The sequence below is a fragment of the Magnolia sinica genome, chromosome 2, assembly GCF_029962835.1.
Source record: "Magnolia sinica isolate HGM2019 chromosome 2, MsV1, whole genome shotgun sequence".
In the NCBI taxonomy this organism is placed as follows: domain Eukaryota; kingdom Viridiplantae; phylum Streptophyta; class Magnoliopsida; order Magnoliales; family Magnoliaceae; genus Magnolia; species Magnolia sinica.
The window spans coordinates 49,454,648-49,475,963 of record NC_080574.1 but is presented as its reverse complement, the minus strand read 5'-3'; positions in this window follow the sequence as shown (position 1 = coordinate 49,475,963).

The window sequence follows — 21,316 nt, the reverse complement described above, 5'->3', positions numbered from 1 at the left end:
ATGTGGGATGCATTGTATGATTTGATTGCTATTTGTAATAAATGCATCATTTTTTTTTCCTGATTCCATTTTATGTACTATTCCTATCAGCATTAAGCTTAGATGAGTTATCAATCACAGCAGGTTCTTGCAATGGAAATAGGCACCATTATTATAATTTTTTTAAATTTTTTAAAAAATGGCTATGGATTTTAGCCATAGCTATTGTTCTGAAAACCGTAGCTATTGCTTACTTAGCATATTGCTACGGATTTCTTTCCACTTTTAGCCACTGATATTCTCCGTAGCTGTAGGTATATTTCGATACAGAAATTATAGCTACGATTTTTATCCGTAGCTACTGATATTTATTGCTATGGATATAATCCGTAGCAGTTGGTTTTTGACCTTTAGCTACCCCACCAATAGCAACGGACGTGCTACGGACTAGATCCGTAACAAAAGGTCTTTAAAAATTGCCTACAGGTGAAGCTACAGTGCTATACCTTCAAGATGGCAGAGGGTGGAGATCCTGAAGCCCACATCAACAACTTTAATAAATTGATGTGTAAATAACTGGATATGGAGGAAGTGGTCAAAGATGAGGAATAAGCATGTGTATTGTTAAATTCTCTACCTGCATTTTATAAGTCATTCAAGGACACGATGTGCACTGTAAATTAAACCTTGAGTATCAACACCATCATCTCAGCCCTTCAAGGGAAGGTCATGAGAAGTTAAACGGTGACATGGGGACACTTCTGATGCACTAATTACGAGGGGCAGAGATTCTGAGCGAGGTACAAGATCTTCTAGACCTAGATCCAAATCCTAGGGTAAGGGCAAAGGAAAATTAAAGTACTGGAACTGTGGGATGTCTGGACACATGAAGAAGGAAAGTAAAAATCCTAAAGTGAAGAAAGAAAATTCAGCAGCTTCTTCCAAGGAGGCCAATGTGGTCACATCTGATGAAGAGACAAGTGGTGGTGATGTTCTGTCCGTTTCCATGATTGGTCACTTACACGACAATCATAAAGATGAGTGAATACTTGACACAGGAGCATCATACCACATGACTCCTCATCGGAGTTGGTTCGCTAGTTATAAGGAATGCGATGGTGGATAGGTTTTTATGGGTAATGACAATGCCTGTGATGTATGGCTATTAGTACGGTGAACATGGAGATGTTTGATGGTATGAAGCATTTCTTAACTGACGTCAAGCACATTCCTGATATGAAGAAAAGTCTAATTTCTCTCGGTGCACTTGAGGCTATAGGTGCAAGTTCACTGGTCTTAATAGTGTCCTTAAAGTTTCAAAGGGGGCACTCGTGGTTATGAGAGCGTAAAGGCATGGAAACCTTTATAGGTTGATCGGGAGCACTTCATCCGGTAGAGTGATAGCAGCTATTGCAGATTCTACATCCTTTCGTATATGGCATGTTCGTCTGGGCCATATGAGTGAGCGGGGCATGAAGGTACTATCTGATCGTTATTTAATTCCAACTTTTAAAAATTCTGATTTAGATATATGCGAGCATTGTATATATGGTAAACAATCTAAATTATATTTTAAAATTCGAAAACATGTAGGTAATGGAGTGATGGATTATGTACACTTTGACGTATGGGGGCCATCGCCAGAAGTTTTCATTAGGGAGTCATCATGGTTTGTTTCATTTATTGACGATTACTCCAGGAAAGTTTGAGTTTACTTCCTAAAATGTAAATTCAAAGTTTTCACTATATTCAAATAATGAAAGGTAATTGTGAAAAAATAGTCAGGGCGAAAAATAAAGGTTTTAAGGACTGACAATGGTAGCGAATTCACTTCTACTGAGTTTAATGAATATTGCAAGGATGAAAGGATCATTAGGCACAACACCGAGCACCACATGCCTGAACAAAATGGCGTGGCTGAGCGAATGAATCAAACTTTATTGGAGAGGGCCCGATGCATATTAAGTAATACTGCGTTGGGCAATGACTTATGGATAAAGGCCATTAACACGACTTGCTATTTGGTGAACCAGTCCCTGTTTATGGCAATTGAATGTAAAATCTCAGAGGAAGTATGGAGCAGTCATAAGTTGGACTACTCGGATTTGTGCATATTTGGTTATGAGGCTTACTCTCATGTACCATCAGTTGAGAGAAATAAGATAGACCATAGATCCAAAAAGTATATTTTTACTGGCTATGGTGTTTGTGTGAAATGTTATAGGTTATTCGACAAGGTCACACGTAAGGTTATCACTAGCTATGATGTCAGATTCGATGAAAGCTCTCTATTTTGCAAGAATGATCAAAAGGAGCAAGAGGAACCAGAAAGATTGATCGTACACGTCTAGATTGACACAGATGATACTCAGGTAGAAAAAGATGTATAGACAGAGGTACAGGATTAGGTGGAGCAGCCACTTGTGAGAAGGAACCCACAACGTGATCGCAGGTTACTGGCAAGATAGAAAGACGACTCTAATATTACATATGCCCTCGTTACAGATGAGGGGGACCCATCTACAATTTAGGAGGCTCTTAGTGAGCCTAATGCAGAACAGTGGAAGGCATCTATGGACGATGAGATGGACTCGTTGCACAAAAATCACACATGGGAGCTTGTGGAGCTTCTAATGGGCTGAAAAGCAATCGGATGCAAGGGGTTATTCAAAAGTAAATAGGACAAATATAAAGCTAGATTGGTAACGAAGAGTTATGCTCAGAGAGAATGAATCGACTTCACAAAGATATTTACACCGGTGGTTAGGCAAGTATCTATCAGATTCGTGTTAGCGCTGGCTGCCCAATACAATCTCGAGTTGGATCGGATGGATGTTAAGACTGCATTCCTGTATGGGGAGTTGGAAGGACAGATCTACATAAAGCAACCAGAGGGCTATGAAGTTAAAGGGGTAGAGAAAAAGGTTTGCAGGTTAATAAGGTTATTATACGGCTTGAAACAGATGTCTAGACAGTGATATAAAAAATTTAATTATTTCATGTTGTGTCAGAAAATTACTCAGAGTGAATACGATCACTGTGTCTATTTCAAGACACTAAGTGATGAAAAATTCATCATCCTAGTATTATATGTTGATCGCTAGTCATGATATGTCTGAAATCGACGTACTGAAGACTTAGCTATCAAGGACATTCGAGATGAAAGATCTGGGGGCTGTAAAGAGGGTGATCGGCATAAATATTCATAGAGACAGGAAGAGGAGCAGACTTTAGTTATCACAAATAGAATACCTTGAAAAGGCGATTACCGAGTCTGGGGCGTGACACAAAGCTAGTGAGCGTTCCCCATGTCATGCCCTAAACTCGGAAACCGGGGTCAAAAAATTCTCGATCGCCGAATTCGGCGCCCACAGCCTCCGTAGTACCCCATTATCGGCTCCTGGAACCCATATACCAGGTTCCGATTCTAGGATCCTATAAGGAGGATTTTCAACATAAATGTGTTTCATAAGAAGCATAACTATAAGCATAACCCATAAACAACAACCAACAACATCACCACATATCCACTATAATCAAAATCTTTGAGTACAATGCATAAGGGAAATACAATAATAATATCAGAAGCTCCAGAAGATAGCTGCATGCTCCAATCTCAATGCTGCTGTGGTGTCTTAGCGTCACCTGCACGCAACGATCGTGTATAAGCTTATAGAAAGCTTAGAGGGTGGTGTAAGTGTATGCGCAAGGTATATGCCAAGAATGCAATATCAGAGTAATGCGGAAATATGCTGATAAGTCCATAAATGCTATCAGCCATGCCAATGCAATGCGATGCAAGGCATGAATGCTATCGGCCATACCAAGGCCATGCAATGCAAGGCATGAATGCTGTCGGCCATACCGAGGCCATGCGATGCAAGGCTTATATGGCCACCGTCATTTACGAGATACAATACAAGTATACCAATCCTCATCTGAATCCACATAATAATACAGCTCATTCTGGAATATCACTGGGGTTTAACACACTCTACACCAAATCGCTGCCCTAACTGGACACGTAACCATGCAAGTGGAAGAGACCTCACTACCCGCCTAATTTGTAGTCTGCCAATATCTACCCGGCACGTCGATAGTGGACCCATTTATGAGCTATCAGACTCAGCCTAGCAATTGCCCCCTACCCTCGGGCGAGTAAGGCCACACCCCCTTCCAACCGACCACGACACAGTAGGAGACGTGACCTCCTTGTATTCGGCCCTCATGCGCTCATACATCCACTCAGTCTAGACATTAGAGCATCCTTCATGGTACCATAAGGGTTTGAAGACTTTCACCCTAGGACATCTATGGTGCCCTCGTACTTTAACAAGTATTTTCGGTATCTAATCCTGCCATCCACGCTATACTTGAGGAGCCTACAACCCTGATGTCATTAGGGCATACCGTAATCATAATCACATAATGTAAGATGCATGAGTCACACAATCCAGTCATGCATCAATCCTGCACGTATTGTACGCTCATGTGGGATAAATCTGCCTATCAGGGAGTCCCATAAACAACCTGCCTAATGACATAATACTATGATCATACTATGATCAGTCATTCCTCATAACAAGCATGTAGATGATGCATATGGGCACGTATCATAATGCTATGCTATCACATGCTCATAGTCAGAATCGATAATCGGCCTATATATAAGGTGAGGTCCATAGAAGGACAACAGATGTAGACCATAACATAAAGATTGGTCCTCAACAATGGATATACCAAATCTGATACCACATAATCATCCATCCACAGTAAGGGTGAATCACACAATAAGTGGGCTTCCTTACCCACCCTATTGTAAAGCTGGCCGGGCTACCAATGGGGCCCAATAGATATAAATGGGCTAACATTAATAAGGGCCCAATAATTTGGGATAGCCCAAAAATGTGAGATGGATCATACTTGTACTAGTGGGGGCCCATCAATTTGGGTTAGCCCACAACAAGGGAGATGAGAATGAGCCTAATCAATGGGCCCTTGGGAGGAATACAATGTGGACATCTAACCACCATTGCTCTTACAATGTGGACATTTAACCAACATTGCTCTCATGGAGTGGCCCATTAGAATCTATCTTATGATGGGGGCTTAAGGCCTTATACTAACTAGGAGAATAGTTGGGTATCATAAACATAATCATGGTGGCCTTACACATTACAATGGCCTCATAACATGGGCCTCTCATATATTACATTGGGCCTCGTCTTATGGACCTCTCATACATATCACATTGGGCCTCAAACAAGGGCCACACATACATCACATTAGGCCTCACTCAAGGGCCTCATACAAGGGCCACAAATAGATCATATTGAGCCTCACACAAGGACCTTATATACATCACATTGGGCCTCAAATACATCATATTGGGCCTCACACAAGGGCCCATGAGTTAGGTACAAGGGATGGATAGTGAGTGCATCACATACAATATAATGGGTTTGATGGGGTAACCCATATAGTCCAGAAAATAAGTGGACAGCATACTCAATGTACACAACAAGGTGGGCCTAATAGGTCAGCCCAAAGGTCCAAAAAAATAGATGGACAGGGTGCCTACAATACATACATCAAGGTGGGCCTGTTGCACCACAAAAATGGACCTAATGGGGTAGCCCATAATCCAGGAAAAAGGATGGGCAGTCTGGTTATACAATGCATTCTTCAGGATGGGCCGCTGAACTGGACGATGTGAATGTACAACACATATATCACGGTAGCCCCACGTCCCACGGATGGTGCAGATAAAACATTTACATTATGGTGGAACCCACCGTCTGGACGGATGGACGGCTGGGTATATAAAACATACATCATAGGTAGGCCCCACATATCACCGTCCAAGGATGGACGATGTGAATATACAACACCCCCACACATGCAGCACATGTGAGGTGGGTCCCACGATCAAGTGATCAATGGTCGGAATAATGCGTGGGCCATAACTTACAATTTAAGCATCAGATTGGCTCACGAGATGTGATGTCAGAACTGTGACGACGATACGGTCGCAATAGCATAGGTCTTGGGTTGCGTTGGCTCGGGTTTATAGGCTATGACTTAAGGTCGTGCGTAAATACTAACTATAGGTCACGGGTCACCGAAATTCAACGGGGAGGACCGCGGGATCCTATGAAACAACGAGATGCTAGGACACAGGCTGACACCCCATGTAGCTCACTTCAAGCTTTCCTTAGAACAATGTCTTAAATCAAATGAGAAAAAGCAGGTTATGTCACATGTGCGTTATTCGAATGCGGTCGGCAATTTAATGTATGCCATGGTCTGTACAAGACCAGATATTTCATAGGCAGTCGGTGTTGTGAGAAGATACATGTCAAACCCTGGTAAGCAATATTGGAAAGCAGTGAAATGGCTAGTTCAATACATTTGAGGTACGAAAGACTACATCTTAACTTTTGAGAAGATAGGGGCAAAGTTGGTAGGGTATGTGGATTCAGACTACAAAGGCAGTTTTGATTCCATAAAGTAGACTTCAGGTAACTCATTTGTACTAGCGGGTAAAGCAATTAGTTGGATGTTGAAGCTTTAGTCCGTGTTGACTCTTTTCACGACCAAAGCAGAATATATGGCAGTGATAGTAGCGTTTAAAGGTGTTTAGCTCAAAGGCATGATAAATCAGTTAGGACTTTAGCAGAAGGCCGTACTGGTTAACAGTGATAGTAAGAGTGCTATCAATGTGGCTAAAAATTCTATTTATCACTCACGTACTAAACACATTGATGTTCGTCACCACTTTATCCGATGGGTGCTTGAAGAAGGAGATGTAACTCTGGAGAAGATTCACACCAGTGTGAATCCGACAGACATGCTCACCAAGGTCATTCCTACGGAGAAGTTCAAGTTCTGTGTAACTTCTCTGGGCTTGGTGATGGCATAGAAGGATGGAGTGTGCATAAGAAGCATTGATGAAACTATGATGCAAGACAAAAATAAGAGAAGAGGACAAGAAGCTATATGTTTAAAGATTGAAGACATGGTGGAGATAGTTGCTGACAACTGTCTTAAAGTTAACAGTGTGGGTTCGATGACATCAAAGCTAGTTAATGCCTTCGAATTTATTTCAGATTTTCACTCCTACTCATTGGACATATTTTGTCATTTTTCGATGACATCGAAGGTTTTACATAGATTTTTTGTGGAAACGAGGATTTTGCATTTTTTGTTTCCTATTCTATTTTGGCTTCTTTCTAAAACTTTATAAAGGGTTGTATATGGACTAGGAGGGTATTCTAAGAGTTTCTAAGTATTTCTATAAGGGTTCTAAGGTTTTAAGGGGTGGAAAGAAGGTGAGGTTTGAGGATTGCTCAAGTCGGGTAAGTTCTCCATCTTTGTAATTTGTGCTTTCATAGTAGAATTTTTGTCGCTTTGTGCTGTAATTTTTTCCCGTAAGGATTTTCCACGTTAAATCTTTGTGTTCTTTTGTATTTGCTTGGTGCTCTTGGATTGCTATCCTAGATCCATATCTGTGTGATTCCGCAGACCAAATCCCAACATACTCAAATATATATAATTTAATAGAGTTTATAGATACAATATCAAATGCATATCTCAACCTAGCTTCCTTACAAAGGCCCACAATAATCACATTATAATTAAAGACATCTGGCTTACATCCCGCCTCTTTCATCACATCCAAAATCACAAATGCAGAATCAAATTCTTTTTCACTACAAAATCCTACAATCAATATTGTAAGTCATTGTTGTTAGTTAACCATATATACATATAACTTAATTTATTTTACATTTTTTTATAAAAATTACTCAATTACTTTGCCCTCCCATTTCAGCCTCACTTTTTAAACATATTAATGGGGCTCACAACACTCCCTAAATTAGAGGGTTATTTTTAGGTGGGCCTGCATCCAGTCCTATGAAAATGTTCCTAACAATCATATGTGTTAGGACCATGGGAATAAGATTAATAAAGCTAATAAAAAATTTATAGAACAAGGTTATGATGATAAGCATGAATGATTTGTAAGTTATAATATTTGTATTGAGAAGACTATCACTCACGTAGTTATTCAACTACTGTAATCTGTTCTTTCATTAGGAAGTTCTTAGATTTTCAACTTGTTTTACACCCATCTGCATTTGCACTAAAATGGGCAAGTTATTGTCACCTTCTAACTTTTTTGAAGACCAACTATTAATCAAATGAGAAATTATAACACACATTTTAAATTATTTAAAAACGATAATAGATCATGAAATCGAAACAAACAATTCGTTAAGTTGACTTGTCATATATGGAGAATTTGATTACTATATATATATATATGTATGTATGTATGTATATGTATATGTATACTATTCACACCCCAAGTATATGGTTGCGATGTAGTAATAATCTTGGTAAGACCGAGGTCGAATCCACAGGGACGGAACCTTGTACGTAATCTGAAAGTAACCAGAACTAGAACTAGAAGAAGATTTAATCTAAACCAGGAAAATTAAGAGAGTAATTGTGAATAGATTAACTAAAAATTAATAAATTTAAAGGTGGTAACTAGGGTGTTAAGGATTCACTTGTAGCAATTGGGCAGCTACCTTGCATTGATTCAAGGACACAACTGAAATTAAAGTCCTATCTTATCCAATTGGTAAGAAGAGATTTGTCAGTTCTCTGAACTTCTCAAGGATCTAATCATCAAAGACTGCAAGTGGTGAAGATTTGGAAGTGATTCCGTCACCAAACCATGCCCAGGAGACAAGGTAAACAACAACAATTTACTAAACCCACAACCAATCATAAGAGAATTAAGATGATTAGGAAGATTCCATCACCCAACCATGTCCATGAGACAATGGTGAATAATGGGATTGCCTAATTTCACAATCTCAATACATGAAAAGAAGATATATCAAGCTATCACAGATCTATTGTAATTTGAGTCACAACAAACCATTAAAAACTAAATATTCCTTCATAGTCAAATTAGAATTAAAGAGAGTTCAACAAGACATGAATCAAGACAAAGCAAACATCCCAATCACATTACAAGCTTCACCTCTTAGCCCTAGCTAAGAGGTTTAGCCAATCATAGACATGATCAACTAATGACTCTTAATAAAACATAAAAGAAACTAAGTAAATGAAGAGAAAAAGCTCTAAACAGCAAACAACAGCTGCTCCACGCGTTCTCTCTCTACCTCACGTCCTCACCTCCACGGCTGCCCTGGATGATCCTGCGATGATTCTCCCTCTCTCTTCTCTTCTCTTTTATAGGCAGTAGAGAAGATGTCGGGTAGAAGAGCCAACCTCCTTACGCAGTGAAGAATTCCAAAATTCTTATGCAGCAAGAGAAAACGCAAACTGTCTTGCATAGTAACCAGTTTTATAAAAAATGGAGATCCTGTTGCGAAATCTGTTTCGGTCAGGCTTCTTGGCCTTGGTCGGTTGTCTCATGGGAGGAGTTTGGTTGGTTTGGATCACTCGTCTGACCAAGATCATGATCATCAAATGGCCCACAATGTCTGGATTTCACGGACGCAAGGCATGTAGAAATCAGCTTGCGTTGATGCTTGGTGGGGAATCCACTCCATCCATTGGATGCATGGCGCAAAACAAGTCTAGAAGGGGTGGTTTTTATCGAGTTTTGGTGTGGCCCACTATGTCTTTGTTCCCGCTATCTATGTTGCGTTTTAGATGAGATTCTTGTGTGTACACGTGCATGGATGCAACTGGAGAGCATAGTTGTGCTCAGTGCCACCTCCTGGATCTAATGGATGGTTCAGATCATCCGAATGGACGATCATGATGGCCCACTGACCACTATAGCAGATGCATGTCCGCTCGTTGCCTGAAAGATGAGAGCCCGGTTGGGTTTCCTCAGGTCAAACATAGTTTGACCCGACTATGCGTATGGTGCACTGCGAGTGCACCGCCTCTGTGCACTCCCACTCATAAATGTGAGGTCCATCATGATGTTTTTGATAAATCCACACCGTCCATCTGTCCTTCCATCCAATTTAAGGGGTTAAGCCCAAGTTTGAAGCATATCCAGAAATCAAGTGGGCCCCAAATCAGTGATTTATTAGACGAACTGTCTGTTGTACCACTTCCATAATGATCTAAGGGCTGAATTTCAACGTGTAAAGTTAATTTAGGGTCCTTAGGCCAGATATAAAGTTTCGAGCCAAATGGATGGTGGGAACCCTGTGATCTTGCATTCACGACGATTTTTAGGCCCCTTTAACTTCAATCACTGAGTTTTCTCGAATCTTTAGCATGTGAATTCTTCGATCTCGATCCCCTAAGATCCATCCCTTGCCTTGGTAACTTGTGAGTATCAAATCCATGCTTTTAGCACCTTTTCTAGTCCAAGCTTTTAAATTCACCTTGCAATAAAAACATGATTAAAATAGAACGTTAACCATTATCATGTATGTAAAACCAAGTAATACTGGGGTCTAATATGTAATATTTGACCCTTAATACAATCCCCAACCAACATTTTGCTAGTCCCGAGCAAAGTATGTGAAAAATATTTTAAGAATTACGGGACAATTTCTATAAACCCGAGTGATTTTTGAAAAACAATCCAATCAATAGAATTCTAAGATTCATGAATGTTAAGCATTACTTTCTCCTAGACTTGAGCGCATGGTAAACTTCACGGTCAAGTTCAAAGTATTAATCCATAGATTAGAACAATTTTAAACATTGAGTTCCATGGGTGTATAGTGCAACCTCGACTTATCACAATTAAAGGTCCAATTGTCAATTTTTTATGATAACATTGATAACCAAAAAAGTGCATTCTGGGATAACCCAACCTAAACTGAAACTTGCCTTATAGTTCAACCTTTCTATTCTTCCAGCTTTGAAAATTTTCATTAATGGCTTTTACGTTGTGTCAACCTTTTTAAAGATCTTTAACAGGTAGCCGTTTTCGACGACAACTATTTTTTTTAGCTGAGAATTCACGCTTTTTTTTTTCAAAGAACATGATGGACAAATTCTCTAGGCTAGTTCCTTCTATGCTTAGTGATTACCAAGTTAACAATTTAATGTCAAACTGAAACCTTAATGTGTATGCTAGATGTGACAAGTGAAATCATGACTAAATTAATGTTTAAAACTTCTAATCATGGATTAATAATTTGAACTTAACTGTGAAATCTAACAGATAACTAAATCCAAGAGTCATAAATCACCAACAGTAGTATCTTATACTTCTTAAATCAAGACTATCCTTTAAAATTACTTAAATTCACAAGAATTTCTAAAAAAAAATTTTAAAATTTTGCACAATTTTTAAAATTTTTCACAATTTTTGCTCAAGACTGGGAAAACATTGATTGTGTAACCTAATCTCCCATCCCCAACCTAAAATCTAAATTGTCCTCAATGTAAAAGATATAAGCATGCAATGTACGTGAGACAACGAAATTGAAGGAGAAGTGATGGAAAGATAGTACTTGAAGAAGGAATTAAGAGGCTTTTTCCAAAGAGATCTCAACGTGAAAGTGGGTCAGTACAAGAGTGAAACCAACAAAAAGCAAACTATCCTAGAGCAACTTGGAAAGCAAACTATCCTAACAGCATAAATTTGAATATCCTAGAACAACATAAAACAAACTACCCTAGTCCTATGAAAGTAGTAAACTAATCCTAAACTAGGAAAACAAGGGAAAAACTACTCAGTCATGCCGCACGGTTCCTCTTTCGGACAGTATCTTGATAAATTTCTCAGTAGGTTTCTTAATAAGATCATCTAAAAGCCCTTTTTACAATAGGCTTTGATACCCTGGAGCATGAATTTCTAGAGAAATTTATAGACCTCAGCATAAAATTGTCGTTGAATCGCTTGAGGTATCAAAAGTATATATGATTCACCTGTAATAGAGAAAGTTTCAAAGTTGGTACTCTATGGTGAATCGGAGACTACAAGTAGATAAAATTTAGAAAAATTCTCAGAAGATGATGTTGTCTCGACACATTCCGAAGTTTCAGACTCCGGTTCAATTTTCAGCTCCTCCTCCTTTAATGATAGACATTTAGGATTTGGAGAAGGAGGGGCTTCAGAATGAGGGTTCTCTCAGTCTGTGATAATTACCGAGATATTGTCTTGCAAGGCATTCACTATGTCTTTTATCATGGGATTGTTTGAATTTGCAAAGTTTTCCAAGCAATTCAGTTGAGAGTGACTCATTTTCCACATTGAAGCTTGTGATGATTTGCCCAAGGATTCCATCGTCTCTGGAAGTGGATGGATGCATGCTCTCTTGCTCTTGCCCTACACAAACAGATTGAAAATCAATAGAGGAAGCATTGATGTAAACACTTTGTTCATTGAATCTATTTAGTAGAGGCATTAAATCGTCAAAAGTGTATAACTTAGAGGTGGCCTCGACTGGATGGTTTCAAATTCCAGAGTCATATCGAGCAACTCGTCCCTCTCCCGAATCATATCATCATTCAATTTAGGGGAGTAGTTTAAACATGCATCATAAAGGTTGGAAGGTTTAGGTGAAAGTGGTTCATCCTCCATGTTTAAATTGGTCATGTCAGATAAGTGGAGTAGATCACTATGGTCAACAACTTCCTGAACCTCCTGATCATTAATATGGGCCAAACTTGAGATTGATTCCAATAGAATTTGGGCTTCACATTCATGATTGTCATCCCAATATGCATCATCTTCCAATTCAGTGCAGTACACACTTGTGATGGGATCGCTTCCCTCACATTCCATTCCTAGATTGGGTTGAGGTTCGAATAAACTAACCTCTCCCTCATCATTGAAACTAAGTGTGTCATGGGAGTGAAGTATGTCATTATCATTGTATTTGATAGACACCCACGTCTCTTGATTATTCCTTTGGACCGTCATTAAGATCGACTCTTTGAGAAATTGAACCATATGCTTATTAACATAATCCAACTCTTCATTCCAAATTCTACAGTTCTTCAAAAGTGAGTTGGGATCACTTTCCTTGTATTGTATTTCTGGATTGGGTTGAGGTTGGAGTAAATGAGCCTCTATTAGCTTATTGAGGCGGGCTACAAGCGCTTCTAATGTACCTTCCGCAAATTGTGTTTCTGGATTGGGTTGAGGTCGGGCCACACTAGCCTCCATTAACCTATTGAGGTGTGATTCAAGCTCTTCTAATAATTTTCTCATGTCCACAGAAGAGTCTGTGTCACTCTGAAGTGACTTCTCTTGGATTGATTCTGGTTGGATTTCAAAGGTAGGAGATCCAAGAGAATAAGCATTATAACAAGTTGTTGTTTCATCTTTGCAATTTTGATGTTTCCATCGATCATATTCATACGGATCATAGGTGGGAGAATATGATGATTGTTGATACATATTATCACCCATAATATAATCTCATTGTCTTCTTCTTATTTGATGGTTGATTATAATTCTCACTCACATAAGTCTGATAACCCCAACACTCACGTACTGTCCATGGGGTGTAATTGTTCTCCCTCATATGATTGCGTAAGGACTTCTTAACCAGTGGAGCAGCATATTCCGGTCCGTTTTCAATGGTGGTTTAAGAAATTTTTTGAGACATAGGTTGATTTCTATCATAATCATCATACATCCCTTCATACTTTTCACATTCTCAAAAGCTATCTCAGCATATTGACGTTCCCACTCATGCATATACATGGTGAAATCCTAATCCTAAAAAAAAATCCTACAGCAAATATCGAAAGTAAAAAGTTAGAAGGAAGTTACCAAATTAGAAGTTCCTATGTTAAGATCTTGCAAAAGAAAACAAAAGAAATTAGTTTCTAAACATAGAAATTCTAAAGTTAGAAAGTTCCTAAAATAGAAAGTAAACTAGTTTCAAAAAAAGAAAAATAGAAAGTTTCTAAAAAAAAATTAGGAAGGTTCTAAACCTAAATTAGAAAACAAGTTAGTTTCTAAAAATAAAAGAGAACATAGAAATAGAAAGTTTCTAAAGATAGAAAATAAGACCTAATCCTGAAAATAGAAAGATTAGAAAGATATTACCAATTTAGAAAGTCTAACTCAATGTCCTATAAAACAAGAAAGTTAGGTTAGTTTCTAGAAATTAAATAGAAAAACCTAAACCTAGAATTAAAAACTAGAAAAACCCTAATCTTAATGTAATTCTAAAACTAGTTAATCTCAGAAAAACGTAACCATCAATCCCCGGCAATGGCACCAAAAACTTGTTCACACCCCAAGTATAGGGTTGCTATGTAACAATAATCTCTGTAAGACCGAGGTCGAATCCACAGGGACGGAACCTTGTACGCAATTTAAAAGTAACCAGAACTAGAACTAGAAGAAGATGTAATCTAAACTAAGAAAATTAAGAGATTAATTGTGAATAGATTAATTAAAAATTAATAAATTTAAAGGTGGTAACTAGGGTGCCAAGGATCCACTTGTAGCAATTGGGCACTACCTTCATTGATTCAAGGACACAACTGGAATTAGAGTCCTATCCTATCCAATTGGTAAGAAGAGATTTGTCAGATCTCTGAACTTCTTATGGATCTAATCATCAATGAATGCAAGTGGTGAATATTTGGAAGTGATTCCGTCACCAAACCATGCCTAAGAGAGAAGGCAAACAACAACAATTTACCAAACCCACAACTAATCATAAGAGAGTTGAGAAGATTAGGATGATTCCATCACCCAACCATGCCCATGAGATGATGGTGAACAACGGGATTGTCTAATTTCACAATCTCAATACATGAAAAGAAGATATCTCAAGTTATCGTAGATCTATTGTAATTTAAGTCACAATAAACCATTAAAAGCTAAATATTCCTTCAAAGTCAAACTAAAATCAAAGAGAGTTCAATAAGACATGAATCAAGACAAAGCAAACATCTCAATCACATTACAAGCTTCACCTCTTAGCCCTAGCTAAGAGGTTTAGCCAATCATAAACATGATCAACTAAAGACTCTTAATAAAACATAAAAGAAACTAAGTAAAGGAAGAGAAAAAAACTCTAAACGGAAAACAATAGCTGCTCCATGCGTTCTTTCTCTCTCTGCCTCACGTCCTCGCCTCCACGGTTACCCTGGATGATCCTTCGATGATTATCCCTCTCTCTTATCTTCTCTTTTATAGGAAGCAGGGAGGATGTCGGCTAGAAGAACCGACCTCCTTACGCAGTGAAGAATTCTGGAATTCTTACGCAGCAAGAGAAAATGCAAACTGTCTTGCAGAGTAGCCAGTTTTAGCAAAAATGAAGATCCCATTGCAAAATCTGTTCTGGTCAGGCTTCTTGGCCTTGGTCGGTTGTCTCATGGGAGGACTTTGGATGGTCCGGATCACTCATTCAACCAAGATCATGATCATCAAATGGCCCACAGCGTCCTGATTTCATGGACGCAGGGCGTGTGAAAATCAGCTTGCATTGATGCTTGGTGGGGCCCAAGATTGAAGTCGACGGAGAAATCCACTTCGTCCATTGGATGCATGGCGAAAAACCGGCCGGGAAGGGGTGGTTTTTATCGATTTTTGATGAGGCCCACTATGTCTTTGTTCCCTCCATCCATCTTGCATTTTAGAAGAGATTCTTTTGTGTACATGTGCATGGATGCAACTGGAGAGTATAGTTATGGTCGGCGCCCCCTCCTAGATCAAATGGACGATTCAGATCGTCTGAATGGACGATCATGGTGGCCCACTGACCACCACAGCGGACGCACGTCCGTTCATTGCATGAAAGATGAGAGCTCGCTCGGGTTTCGTTGGGTCAAACATAGTTTGACCCGACTGTGCCTGACTGTGTGTATGACGCACTGCGAGTGCACCGCCTCTGTGCACTCCCACTCACAAATTTGAGGTCCATCGTGATGTTTTTGATAAATCCACACCGTCCATTTGTCCTTACATCCAATTTAAGGGGTTAAGCCCAAGTTTGAAGCATATCCAGAAATCAGGTGGGCCCCAAATTAGTGATTTATTGACCGATCTGTCTGTTGGACCACTTCCACAGTGATCTAAGGGCTGAATTTCGATGTGTAAGGTTAATTTAGGGTCCTTAGGCCAAATATAAAGTTTCGAGCCAAATGAATGGTGGGAACCCTGTGATCTTGCATTCAGGTTGATTTTCAGGCCCCTTTAACTTCAATCATTGAGTTTTCTCGGATCTTTGGCATGTGAATTCTTCGATCTTGGTCCCCTTAGATCCGTCCCTTACCTTGGTGATTTTTGAACATCAAATCCATGCTTTTAGTACATTTTCTAGTCCAAGCTCTTAAATTCACTTTCTAACAAAAACATGATTAAAATAAAGCGTTAAGCATTATCATGTGTGTAAAACTAAGTAATACTGGTGTCTAATATGCAATATTTGACCCTTAACACACACACATAATCATATTCTTAATATATGTAAACATGCATATATGCAGAAATACTAAAGATAATCTTTCCTGTAACTGTAATGTCCAAGATATGATGCTTCTCTCGGACATTTCAACAAACACCCTCAAGGCATCATCAATACTTCCACAGTTAGCATTATTATGTAAATATAAGAACAAAAAATCATCCAAGTCGAGATGAGAAAATGCATATCTTTTTTTTAATAAAAAAGAAAATGAAAAAGGTTGGAGAGTTTAACTACAACTGCATTGGTGATCAACTTCCCAGTCGAACCCTCAAATTCTCATGTCTGGGAGAAGCTAGTATTAGATTTGACAACAAGAACACTCACACTCCTTTCTGAGAAGAGAAAAAAGAGAAATCATTATATCATATTGAGATGAAAAAAAAAGGAGAAGAGGAAATCTCTTGAAGAATAAAAATAAACAGACCTGACAGTGGCTGCAGAGACTTGAAAAATCCAAGATGGAATCTCTTGAAATTGAAAGAATCAGATGAAGAAAGAGCAGCTATAGATCTAAATTTATGCAACATCACTGTCATTTTTGTAAAGAGAGAGTCGGGGGTGGGGAGAGAGTCAGGGGTGGCGAGAGAATGGTAAAAAATATGGGTTGATGTTTTTTTTGTTTTTATTTTTTGTTTTTGTTTTTCCATAGATAAGGTTCTTTGTCAGTGCTTGGTTTTAGCTAGCAGCGACAAAGGATCCCCCAAACGTCGGCCATGCTCTATTTTCTTATAAGGAGAGATGGCGAAAGTTGATATTTATAAAGGTTTGGCCATACTCTATGTTAGAAATTCTAACTTGCCTATGAAGATTATTATATTCTCTATTAAAGATATAATATAAGTTCCCGCTATAACAAAATTTTTATTGTATAGTTATCGTTTTACTTGAGTAATGACGTATTTTTGGAATTTCATCCTACTTATTACACTAACAATTGTCGATAATAAGATAACATTCTTCATTAAGAGCCTAGTAATAAAGGGCTTTGTGAACTCATCCCTCACCATGGTACCACTAATGAAGTTCCTCTTATTGGCAAGTGATAAATTTTATTTTATTTTTTTTGTTAGCTTGTTAGTACACCCCACTATCAGATCACACTTCACTGTTAGCCACCCCCACTAGGGATCGATACCAAGACCTCAGTGTTGAAACGAGGTATCTTTCACTCAGTTTACCACTTGAGCTATGGATCAGGTGGTAGCAAGTGACAATTCATTTAATAGTGGCATAATCAATTTAGACATGACTAAGCACTTCGCATGATTTATTAGATTATCAATAAACGTGGTATTCTAGTTCTTTTAAATAAAGCTTCTAGACTATGTGAGGCCTATTAAATGAGAAAATTCTTCCTTTTTTTCAATTCCACATCTACAAGTACTAGCCCATTGCATCTCATCTATTCTAATGTATGGGGCCCTGCTCCAATACCGCCTATAAATGAACATCATTACTGTATGTACTTTTTAAATAATTTTACCAAATTTACATGTGTGTTTCCTCTTTTTAATAAATTTGATGTAATTCTCATTTTTCAAAAGTTTAAGTTGTTTATTGAAAATTAATTTTCTCATAAAATCGAAGAGTTTCAATCTAATTGAGTTTGAGAGTTTTATTTTGTCTCAATATTTAACTCAATGTGGAAAAGTCTATCACTTATCATGCCCTCATACACATGAACAAAATAGTGTTGCTGAAAGAAAATTAGAAAAATATCATGAAAAGTGCATTTAATCTCATAGGTTATGGCTCTATTCAAATCCAATTTTGAAATCATGTATTTGAAGTAGTAATCTATCTAATTAATCATCATCTCATGACAAATCTTGAGAATACCTAATCCTATGAAAAATATATTTGGATATGTACCGATGTATATATTTTTTTACATACTTTTAAATGTGCTTGGTATCCTTTACTGTGCCCCTATCCCTCCTACAAGCTATAATACTAGTTCAACGAGTGTGTGTGTGTGTGTGTGTGTGTGTGTGTGTGTGTGTGTGTGTGTGTGTGTGTGTGTTTTGGTTATAACTCATGCCATCAAGGCTATAAATGTTTTAATCTCATCACATGTAAACTTCTCATTGCATGTCATTTCATATTTAATAAGATTTTTTTTTTTCATTCGCTGAACCTCCATCCTTCAACCAAAATAATGATGCGCCAAATATGTTTTATCATATCTCATTACTGCCATTCTATACCTCTCTATATCCCATTTTTCCTACCCATAGTCCACCCTTTCTAGAAATCTCAATTATTATATACCATCGAATCACTCTTAAGCCTACCCATACTTCTAAAACTTCAATAATTATACCGCCCTCTCACCTTCAAACCGCACCCTTTCAAGCCTTACCCACTTTACTTGAGTCCCCACTTCTTCTCACTTCCTCTAACATCATCTATTCACTCTCATGGTCCCTCACATCCTCAAATCAAACCCCCGGAGGTCTTAGTTAGTCCACTTAAGTTTCCTATCCTTCCCATTCTCTCTAACACCATTAGCCCATAATTACATGACTCTTCACACAACTCTTCTCCTTTATCATTTGTGCCTTACCCACTCAATCACTTTCATCTACTACTGAAACATACACCCCATAACTACTTGGCTCAAAGTTAGCACTCATAAACCCACCAAATTTTTTTTTCTTCTCTTTTCAAACTTATACAACTACCAAACATCCCCTATCCCTTCCCGGTCCCATTGATTGTGAACCCACTTGTTTTGCCCAAGCCTTCAAAATTTTCTCAATGGCGTGAGACAATGTCTTCTGAATTTGACGCCCTTACTAGGAATGATACTTGGACTCTAACATCTCCTCTTGTCAATAGAAAATTTATTGGGAGTAAATGGATTTTTAAAATTAAACAACATGACGATGGCTCTATTAAATGTCATAAGTCTCGCTTAATTATTGAGTGCTATACTCAACAAGAAGGCATTGATTATACAACTATAATATTAAGCCTGATTGTTAAACCCACTACCATTCAGACTATCCTCTCTATAGTGATCTTGAAAGGGTGGCCGATCCAACAATTAGATGTCCACAGTACTTTTCTTAAAGGTAACTTAACGGTCAAATTTTTTATTGCCAAACCTTCTGACGTTATTGATAAGAAACACTCTCATCATATATGTTGACTAAAGAAGTCATTTTGTAGCTTAAAACAGGCCCCTCGTGTTTGATTTAAACAACTTAGCATGTTTCTTGTTAAACTTAGTTCCATTAGTTCCAAAACAAATACATCTCTATTTATTTATCACCGAGATGGGATGATCATCTTCCTCCCCATCTATGTTAATAATACCATTGTTATGAGCAATCAAATACTGGCTCTTTCTTATAACCTATCACAACTCGGATGTGAATTTGTAATTAAGGACTTGGGTGTGCTAATTTCTTCTTGGGCATTAAAGTTACCCTTACTCTAACCAATTTTCATTTTCTTCAGCACAAATATATCTCTAAGTTCCTTCACCAAACAAAGATGAATGGTTAAAAACATGTCTCCATCTCTATTTTCTTGAATAATAAATTATCACAATAATTGAGCATTCTCATACTTGATCCTACACTATATCACAACATAGTTATCGCTCTCTAATATGTGACTCTCACTAAGCCAGATATCTCCTTCACAGTCAACAAAGCTTACTAATTCATGCAACAGTTTAATAAAGACCATTGGACTCTTGTCAAGCGAATCCTACAGTGTTTAAAACTCACTACTTCATCTTTTGGCATACACTAATGCCGATTGGGCTGGTTGTCCAAATGATCGAAAATCTCAAGGAGGCTACATCATATTTTTGGGTCCTAATCTTATTTTATGGAAATCGCGTACACAACTGACAATGGGCCATTCGATCACTGAGAGTGAATATTGTACACATGCTTGTATTGTGACTGAGATTACTTGGCTTCAGACTTTGTCACACTAAAATGTGGGTGCACAAAAGATGAACATTCCAAGCTCATAGAAGAAAGTCTGAAGCCAAGTAATCTCAGTCTCAATACAAGCATGTGTACAATATTCACTCTTAGTGATTGAATGGCCCATTGTTAGTTGTCACTACAACAAAATTGACCTTTATCAGTGGTTAAAACCATTGGTAAAGCTTTTACCAGCGGTCAAGTAAGTATCGACAAAGGCAGCACTGGTAAAAGTTTTGCCGACAGTCAAGGGCCTTTATCGGTAGTTGTATTGGACGCCACTTCATGTAAGCACTACTAAAAAGAGGGTCAAAGGCTATGGATAAAAGCTGTAGCTAAAGACATATAGCTATGGTTATAGTCCGTAGTAAGACCATAGCCATTGCTTTTGAAGAAATGGCTATGGATTTAATCCATAACTATAGAACTAATCACTATGAATTAAATCCCTAGGTGGCATGGGAACAACACTAAATGAGTCACCTCATGAAATTCCCTAGGTGGCCTGATCCAAAAATCTGGTAAGCCATGATAAAGTGGAAACTCCAATGCCTTTGATTTGCCTCCCAACACTAAATGTATACCCCACATACACCCAATTTCATTTCAAGTTAACAACATATAGGCACACAAACATACAAGGCAACCATATATATCTCACCTAAACATGAGATTGTGAGTATCCACCATTATTGCTAACTTTACTTTACTAAGCACTCCCTACAATGAAAAAAATATATAATAAAATAACTTAGTGAATAAGAGAAAACATATACTGTTTCGACAAGAAACAAATGCATTTGATTTGGGAGATTATCTTATTCAATCATAACAGAGAGAGTGTATGGGGAACAATCATCATATTTATTCATACTGAGTTCATTTACATCCTTTCATTTCCCTTGATTCTAAGATAGATTATCTTAAGATACAGAAATTGAAGAGTTCGAATATCAAATTTGGATGTCAAATTCGGTAGCATTTTGGCTT